Source organism: Petaurus breviceps, unplaced genomic scaffold, assembly GCF_028583685.1.
Source record: "Petaurus breviceps papuanus isolate PSGF00001 unplaced genomic scaffold, PetGlider_PUasm1.0 90459, whole genome shotgun sequence".
Classification (NCBI taxonomy): Eukaryota; Metazoa; Chordata; class Mammalia; order Diprotodontia; family Petauridae; genus Petaurus; species Petaurus breviceps.
In genome coordinates, this window is record NW_027187259.1 from 3,880,312 (window position 1) to 3,890,667 (window position 10,356).

A 10,356-nucleotide genomic window follows, 5' to 3' on the forward strand; every position below is an offset into this window, starting at 1 on the left:
TCAAATATATGAAAGGCTCTCTGGACAGAAGATGAAGCAGACTTTTCCCCCATTGGTCCAGATGAGGACAGTCATGGGAACAGTGAAGGCCAGTGAGAGGGCGGCAGACTTTTGATGCAATGGAATGATGGTTGGGCATAGACAGAGACAGTGATGGACTGGGAGCCAGAAGATCTGAGCTTGACTCCAGGCTCTCCCACCACAAAGCTTGGAGATATGGACAAATTTTTTTTTAAATTCTCACACATCCAGTTTCCTCATGTGTAAAATATGAATAGGTACTGGAGGTATGATTTCATTCATATGTGGAACTCCCGAATGATGAGACTCCCTTTACCAATTCAGAGCAATGCTTTAGATGCAGCGTATAGCCTTTAGAGAGCTGCCTAGCAAACTGAGAGGACTTCAGTCAATAAGCATTTATTAAGCCCTTAGTATGTGCCAGCACTATGCTAAGCATCAGAATACAAAGAAAAGAAAAGCAGTCCCTGCTCTCCAGGAGCATCCACTCCAATGTAGGAAACAACATATAAATAAGCAGGTACACAGAAGATATGAATTATGGAAAGTGATTTGATTGGCTAATGTGACAGGAAAAAATAACAAATGTTGGCTGGGATGTGGAGAAATAGGGACACTGATGCATTGTTGGTGGAATTGTGAACCAATCCAACCATGCTGGAGAGCAACTCAGGACTATCCCCAAAGGGCTAAAAAACTGCAAAGCCTTTGATCCAGCAATATTACTTCTAAGTCTGTATCCCAAATTGATAAAAAGGGGGAGGACCTATTTAGACAAAAAATATTTGTAGCAGCTCTTTTAGTGGTAGCAAAAAATTAGAGATTAAGGGAATGCCCCTCAATTGGGGAATGGCTGAACAAGTTGTAGTATGATTATGATGGAATAATAGTGAGCTACAAGAAATGATAAGTAGGCAGATTTCAGAAAAAACCCGGAAAGACTTACATGAACTGATGCAAAGTGAAATGAGCAGAACCAGGAGAGCATTGTATACAGTAACAGCAATATAGGATGACAACCAACTTAGCTCTTCTCATCAACACAATTATCCAAGACAATTCCAAAGGAATAAGGATAAAAAACACTATCCACCTCCAGACAAAAAACTGAATGCAGATCAAAGCATACTATTTTTCGCTTCCTGTATTTTTTTTAATCTTTGGGTGTCTTTCACAATATGACTAATGTGGTAATACGTTTTGCATGATTGAATTTATATAACCTATATCAAATTGCTTTCTGACTCAGGGAGGAGAGGGGTGAAGGAGGGAGAAAGAAAATTTGAAACTCACAATTTAAAAAAAGTTTTAAATTAAATTAAATTCAAATTAATAATTAATAAATTTAAATTTAAAAAATTTAAAATAAACATTACAATTTAAATTTAAAAAAACATTTAAAATAAAGAATAAAAATTGTCTTTACATGTAACTGGTGGGAAAATATGTTTTAAAAGAAAGTAATCTGAAAAGGGAAAGCATCAGCAACTGAGGGTGGGGGAGAGGGGTACCAGGAAATGCTTCCTACAGCAGGGAGGATTTGAGTGGCTCTTGAAGGAAGACCAGGAAGCTAAGAGTGAAGAGGGTCTATGTTCCAGGAAAAAGCAACATCCAGAGCAAATGCATGGATGGGGAAGATGAAGCATCATGTGTGAAGAATAGCAGGGAGGCTGGGATGGCTGGAATGTGGCGTGCACAGGATGCATGGTGGGAGTAGAGGTTGAGTGACTTGCCCTGGGTCACATATCTATTCTATGTCAGAAGAGACACTAGAATACAGTTCTTCCTGGTTCCAAGGCTGCCTCCCAACCTGTAAGATAGGATGAGGACACTTCCACTGTCTACCTCACTGGGTTGTTGTGAATTCAGTGTTTTTTCATTTTAAAGCCCTCTACAAATGGGGGTTATTATTCATAAAAGCAGCCTTCCTAATAATAAACAGTCCAAAAATGAAATAAGCTGTGTCATTAGGTAGTAAGCTACTCATCACTTGTGGTCCTCATACAGAGGCTGGATGACCATCACTCAGTAATCCTGTAAAAGGGAGTACTACCAGGAGTAGAGGGGTGAATTAAGTGATCTCTAAGGTCCTTTACCCTTCTAAAATTCTATGATAATTTAGGGGCATTGACTTGCATCAGGGCAGCTAGGTGGCCTTGGAGTTAGGAGGACTTGAGTTCAAATCGGACCTCAGACACTTACTATGTTACCCTGGGCAAGTCACTTAACCCTGTATGCCTCAGTTTCCTCATCTATAAAATGAGCTGTAGAAGGAAATGGCAAACCACTCCAGTGTCTTTGCCAAGAAAACCCCAAATGGGGTCATAGGGAGTCAGACATAACTGAACCATTCAACAACAACATACTGACTTGAAAGGAAAATTTGCCTAGAGGGTTGGGTGTTTTCCACTGGACCCTAAGGCAGAGAATCAGATTTCTAGAAGTTACAGTAGACCCTACTGCTGGTTACTGTACTGTCATAGACAATGAGAGCCATCCTCATTCACCTGTGTGCCCCCAAACTCTGGGTCCCCTAGCTTGAATTGTTCATGAAAAGCAGAATAATTTTGAGATGTCCCCAGGCAGCACAATTCAAGGGTCAGAGGTCCCTAAACCAAGTACTTTTATGCAGGTCAAAGAGCACTGCTGCCGGGCCAGGGGGCCTGCACTTCAGTCCCAGCTCTAGCTAACTTGCTGCGTGTTCTGTGACCTCAAGTCGACATCAGCTGTCTCCTCTGTAAAATGCAGAGGGCAGAATACCTTCCGGCACTGATTTTTTTTTTTTTTTGGTTTTAAGGGTCCAGTCAGTTCTAAAATTTTTTGTCCTATCTTCTAATGCAGAGAAATTTTGAGTCTGGGATGCATGATTTTTTTAAAACAAAATCAACAGCATTTATTAAGTGCCTATTCTGTGCTAGGCACTGTGCCAAGTGCTGGGAATACGAAGAAAGGTAAAAAACCCTTGAGGGTCTGCCCTCAAGGAACTCACAGTCTAATTGGGGGAAATAGCATGCAAACATCCACATAGAAACAAGCTAGATCCAGGATGAAATTGAGGATAATCTCAGAGGAAAGGTCCTAAAAGTTAAGGGAGACTAAGAAAGACTTCTTTGAGAACATCACATTTAGCTGAGAGCAAAAGGAAGCCAGAGAAATCAGGAGATGAAAGTGAGGCGAGAGAGCATTTCAGGAATGGGGACAGCCAGTAAAAGTGACCAGAGTTGGGAGACGGACTGTCTTGTGGAAGGAACAGCAAAGAGGCTACAGATACTGGAAGCTAAACTGTATGAAGGGAAATAAGGTATAAGAAGACTGGAAGGTGGTCACATTATAAAGGGCTTTAAAAGGGAAACAGAGGATTTTATATTTAATCCTGGAGGTAATAGGGAGCTACTAGAGTTCAATGAGTAAGGTAGTGACATGATCAGACCTGTACATTAAGAAGATTAATTTGACAGTTGAGTGGAAAAAGGAGTGGAATAGGGAGAGATTTGAGGCAGGGAAACCTAACTAGAGCCTACAACAATGTCCAGATGTGACATAATGAAGGCCTTGGCTGAAGACCCAACAAAGGAAACTGAGAAGAAGCAGTCACATGAATAGTTTCTTTTTATTTTATTTTAAGCATTTAAAAATATTATTCTGAGGTGTCCGTGGCTTCCTCTGGACTTCTCAATATGTCTGTGACACCCAAAAAAAGGTTAAGAACACCTTAAAATTATGGTAGATGAATGTAATGGAACACCACAGGCCATAAAAAAATGATGAAGGGCATGATTCCAGAGAAATTTGTATGAACTGATGCATAGTGAGGTGATCAGAACCAAGTAAATAATTGCGATTATAGCAATAACATTACAAAAATGAAAAGTGATCAATACAATGATCAATCCCAATTCCAAGGAGCTGCTAGTGAAATAGTGTGCTGCCTACCTTCCAACAGAGAAGGCCTAAATAAGAAGATTGAGACCCGTTCTTGGAGTCAGGCAGTATGGGACTTTGCTTGTTTAGGCATACTTATTACAGGATTTTGGTTTCTTTTTTCCCAGTGGGCATGAGAGAAGGAAGTAGGTAGGAGAGAAAATACATTGTTGTTAATTGCAAAAGAATAAAGCCCTGATTTTAAAGAATGACCCCCTATGCTAAGACCTCTCCTGGTTATAGCATTCCATAGCCTAAATGCCCTTCTAGGTCTCACACTGTGTTATTTCCTGAAGGTCCTTCAAGCCCCAACACCCTATGTTCTCAGATCCCTTTCAGTCCTGGGAGCCTCGAATTTTCTACATTGAATCACCCCCTAGAGGGTACAATCAGGTTCTACTGGAGAGTCACTTTGTGAACTGCTGTTGCCATCTAATGGCTTTTTCATAAAACTGTCTCTAAAATTCCCATCTGTGACCTTTCTCCTAATAGGCCTTTCTGCAATTTCATCCCCAAAAGGCAATATCCACAGATTTACTGAGTCATAAAGTATGGGATGAGAAGAGATTATCTGAAACCCTTTAAAGAGCTTCTCATTCAATCACTGCAGGCCAGGTAGGCCAGTGGCCATGGAGCTGAATTACACTCAAGTCTCGGGAGATTCAGCACTCTCCACCGCTCTCTCTTTTCTCAATAATTCGATCATCGTGGCACAATGACTTGGGTGACTTGACAAATGCATTTATAAACAACCCCTTGTGGTGAACTTGCTAGTGCAGTTCAACTTTAATTAGAACATCAAATGTCAGAGCTGGCAAAGACCTTAGAGATCATCTCATTTTACACATGAGGAGACTAAGGTCTACAGAGGTCAGAGTGACTTGCCCAAGGCTACACAGTAAGTTAGTGCCTGAGCTGGGAGAATCCACCCAAAGTGTTATATTCAAGACAGCAGGGCCAAAATAGGGGTGTATATGCACGGGCATGCACACACACATATACACACACACATGCAGACACACATACATGCACCCTCACTCGCGTGCATGGTAAAGCAAGAGTGAAAATGAGGATGATCCTAAAAGAAATGAGACTTCAGACAAGTGAAAATGCTAAATCATTAAAAATGCCACCCAAGGCGCTGCTCTGGGATATTTTTTTTTCAGAGCACTGAAGCTCACTGCCATTAGATGCACCAGCCATGACTTGATAACTATGGGGAGAATATTATAGACTGGAAATGATAGCAATGGCCTTGGAGTTCTGTGACCTGGGATTATGTTGGGAGTGAGGAGGGACTTGGACTGAAATGTCACTGCCAACATGACCACGGGCAAGTTATTTTAACTCCTCCAAGTCTTAGTTTCCTCAGCTAAGAAACGGAAATTATAGCACCTACCTCAGAGGGATGATCATTACATGACAGGCATCCAGTAAATACCCACTATGGACCACTCCTTTGATAGGTGCTAGAGATATAAGGACAAAATGAAAGAGACGAGCCTCATCGTCCACCCCTTGCCCTGTCATCACGTCCGGGGTTTCCTTGGTTCAGATGCTGGGCAGAGACTAATCTGCCCTCATTCAGATCATCTGAAGGGTCTGGAGATGTTTGGGCTGGAGAAGAAAAGCTGGGAGGTGTGGGATTGGAGGGAGGGGGAAGTAACAGGAGCCACATTGTTGTCAGCCAAGCCTCTGAAGGGCTGTCATACAGAAAGAAGATTAGACTTGTTCTGCTAGGCCCCAGAGGACAGACTCAGGAGCAGTGGGTGGAAGGTGCTAAGATAAATTTAGGTGGGAGGATAATAGACCAAAGTAGGATGGCCTACTGTGGGAGGGGGTGTAATGTAATGTAATATAATGCCAAGGAAAGGCAACTTCCCAAGGTTCAGAATACCAGCATAGGCGCTCTCCATTTTATTCAGTGACAAACCAAGAACAGAGAAGGTCAAAACATGACATCATTCAAAATACAGCATTTACTAAGTGTGATTAAATAATCTCCAAGCACTACCCCACCCCAGGACCTTCCATTCAATCAATTACAAAGTCTCTGTTCTAAATACTACTCCACCCCTAGGCTGTACCTTCATTTAGTCCACCACAAAACCCCTCTTCTCAAATGGAGATTAGTTTCCAATCTAAGTAAAGTACATTCATTTACTCAACCATAGAACACAAAAAGGTCAAAAGTTCCCCACCCCTGGATCACAATTGAATCTACCCCAAGAGTTACATCAAGTTTAAGCACAGCACTTAATACCCAAATGGAGGTCTTTTCTTCATCTTGACAGGAGGCAAGTTCTCAGCAATCTTAGTTCCTGGGGAGACAAGGTTTAGCAAGGCCACAAGATACATTGCCAGTCCCTTCAATAATTCATCCTCTGTCTGTAGAACAGTCCTAGAACCCCTGAAAACATCAGCAAAACCCTCTCCCAGGATTTCTGTAAACATACAACAAGAAAATCCTTCTTCAGGGCTTCTGAACCAACAGAAAGGTTCCCAGACCCCTGCAACAACAGCACTGTCCTTCACCAGTGGACAGTATTCACTCTGTCTGCAGGACAGTCTCCAGACCCCTGCAACAACAGCACTGTCCTTCACCAGTGGACAGTATTCACTCTCTGTCTGCAGGATAGTCTCAGGAGCTCTTAGCCAACAGCCAGGTTCCAGGACCTCTTCAACAGGACTGTCTTTCACCAGTGGACAAATCTGGCAAAAGAACATCAAAACAGACAGACAAAGTACCAGCAAAACAGCCATGTCTCCTCAGTCCTTGGCAGCTCTGGGGACAGGTCTCAAAAGTCCAGGGCAATTCAAAGTGGCCCTCAGCAATCCTCTCAGTCTCTCTCTGCCTCCATGAGGTGCTGCTTCCAAAAAGTTCTTCTGCCTCTCTCTTGTCTCTCCAAATCTACGTCACCAGCTCCTCCCAGTTCAGGACTCTCTTTTTACATCAACAAGTCCATCCCACAGGTGGGATTAACAAGCTCTGGGTTTTAACACTATCAATTTGAAAACCAAGCCAATACAGGGGAATCTTTATATTCCATTACTATCACAGGGGGCAAATTCTCCACCCCTGGAGGTCTTTGAGCAAAGGCTGGAAAACTACGTGCCAGGCTTTTTGTGAAGATTCCTTTTCAGTTATGGGCTGAAATAGATGGCCACTGAGAGCCCTTTCCACTCTGAACTTTCCTGTGTGATCCCGTGGATGGCACTACAAAGATGAAAAATCTCAAGTCCCAGTACACAAAGAGCCTGAAATTTAATAAATGCCAAATAGAAATTAATCCATCTTTGTTTGAGGTCCCTTCTGCTGCTAGTCTATACAGGTGGCTAAGAAACACACATGACAATTAGTGAAGTTCAATCAATACCAAAGAATAAAAATACGAAAATGCCCCAGTGAAAACTATGTTCAAGGAAGTAGTTAATCCTCACTCTGAACAAGAACCATCCTATACTATCCTTACAATCTTATCTAAGCATGTGGTGGATTGCAGGAGCGGATGCGCCCCTTCCCTGGAATCCAAATATCCCTTATGACTCTCACAATCTCTTCTGGTTAATAAACTTGGGTCCTTGTTGGTCTTGAAATAATGGAATTTTAATGAACGTCCAAAGAGATAGTACTACTTTCATAGCATATTAAGATCACAGATGTAGAGATGGATGGATGGAAGGAAAGAAGGAAGGAAGGAAGGAAGGAAGGAAGGAAGGAAGGAAGGAAGGAAGGAAGGAAGGAAGGAAGGAAGGAAGGAAGGAAGGAAGGAAGGAAGGAGGGAAAGAAGAAAGGAGGAAGAGAGGAAGGAAGGTAGGGAAGGAGGGAGGGAGAGAGATAAAGGAGGGAGGGAGGAAGGGAGGGAGGGAAGGAAGGAAAAAAGAAGGAAGGAAGGAAGGAAGGAAGAAAGAAAGAAAGAAAGAAAGAAAGAAAGAAAGAAAGAAAGAAAGAAAGAAAGAAAGAAAGAAAGAAAGAAAGAAAGGATCTGTGAAATGTGTCAAGCACTGTGCTAAATGCTTTATAATTATTCTCTCATCTTATCCTCACAACAACCCTGGGAGGTAGCTGCTATTATTATCTCCATTTTATAGATGAGGAAGTTGAGACAGACAGAGGTTAAATGACTTTCCCAGGGTCACACAGCTAACAGGTGTCTGAAGGTGGATTTGAATTCATCTTCCTGACTCTTGACTCTTGGAGCAGCTAGGTGCCAGTGGATAGAGTGTTAGGCATGGAGTCACAAAGACTAGGCTGCATTCAGTTGACTCCAAATTAGCGAATGGCTCACATATAAGGCTGTCACCTCTGTTCAGAGAATTCTGTCAATGTGGTAGTAACTAGCAAGTGAATCCATTAGCATGCTACCCAGTTAGGTGTAGATTAGAATCAATATCACCTCCCTCTCAGCAGCTGAAAGTTATCTTTCCATCATCTGATCTTACAGCATTTTGATGCTCCTTCTTATGCATTTAGAAAGCAACTATTTATCATAAAAGGACAACTGGAGACTTTCTGGAATGCCTCACTGGGCCTCTCAGGGTGAGCCCTGTCTCTCAACACAGCTCACTCACAGATTAACAGCTCAGTTTGGAGATGTTCATAACCAGGTGGAATACAGAGGCATCTGTGGACACAGTAACTCCTTGAGAATGTCAGAATTGTGTGGCATAGTGGAGCCTTTGGGTCTAAAGCTAAACTCTTCTGCTTACTCCCTGTGTGACTGCAGGCACATTATTCATGTCTCAGGGCCTCAGTTTTACCAATAAAATGATGGGGCTGTCCTAGAATGGAATTTTCAACCTCTTCTGTGTAAGAGACCCTTCTGGCAGTCCAATGAGACCTGTGGACCCTTTCTTAGAATAATTCTTTTAATGTGTAACTGAAGGCAATGCTAAATTTCAACTAAAAGTTAGTAAAAATAAGATATAACTTTTTTCCACCCAAATTCACAGGACCCTTCCCCTGAACTCTATCTAGGGATCTCATGGGGGCCCATGGACCTAAGATAACAACCCCTGGACTAAATAATCCCTGAGGTTCTTTCTATTTCTAAATAGATGAAATGAAATTGTTGAGCTGTACTGACCTCCTTTGGTGGAGGGATAACCCAGACCAATCAAATTATAAAACCCTGAAGCATTCATCTCTGTCTGGTTTTTGGGTCTCCCTCAACCCCCAGCAGAGCCTCTTGTATTAAATCAATGCGTGTTTTTGGAGAATTATGACATCACAGAATGCTAGAGCTACAGGGTGTCTGGTTCATATTGCATATCCTTTCTCTACCCCCGCCTCCACCCCCGCCTTAGAGTAAGAAGCTGAGGCCCAGAAAAGGGATGTGGCTTGCTTAAGATCACACAGCAAGAGGCGGGATTAGAACCTAAGGCTCTTAATTCTTTCTATCATGTGGGAAATCCTGTGATGACAGAACTGACTTGGTCCCTTCCTCCCCTGGGCAAGGGTGAAAAAGCCCCCAGTACCCAGTTTCTGATTTGCATATGAAGCCTGCCTTGGCCACTGAACCTTCTTGGCTATGTTGCTAAAGCCACATAAACTGCTGAGTGTGTTTACATGAGAGACTAACAGCAGGCTAATCTAGAAACCTATGCCCCTGGTAATTCACATGCAAAATGAATTCAACTCATTAACGGGTCCCTTCAACAGCCTTCTTTTAAAATGGGTCTGGCAGTTCAGTTTAATAAGTGCTCGGCACCTCTGCACAACTCCAACTAGACTCATTTACACATCACTTTCCTCTGGTTATTTCCTGTAGCCAGCTCCCCCTGATTGCCAGCCACAGCCAGGACCCTGGAGAGAGAGGGACACTAGTTGCTTTCAGGTGCTCTGGGGACAGATGCATCAGACAGCCTCCATTTGAACATGATGGGACTCAGGCTAAAGATGAATGGGTCAGCTAAAGACTGCCAGCATCTGCTATCTCTAGCTTCTCATTGATGCCTGCAATCCGGGGCGGGGGGGGGGGGGAGCCATATTGCTTTCCTGTGGGCTTTTTACATTCATTTTGATGGACCAAAATGATTCATAGAATCGCAGGATCTTGGAGTTAAAAAGTACTTTCGAGATCATCTGGTCATCAAGAGAATATCAACAACACATGTGGTAGCACTTTGTTTATACAATGTTTTCATTGCAACAAACCTCCTATTTTCATGGACAGAGAAAGTAAAGTTCTGAAAAGTTGTGTCTTGGTATTGGTTACTGCCCTCTTATATTAATAAGCATTGGTCTGGATTCAGATCACCCCAGGTCTCCTGACTCCAAAGCCACAGCCAATGCGAACTACTACAGCATGTTATCCCTTTTCATATAGATGGGGATCATTAAAGGACCTGACCAAGGCCTTAGTATATTTCACCTCACCGATTCAACTAGAACAGAATCAAAAGGTTGCAACA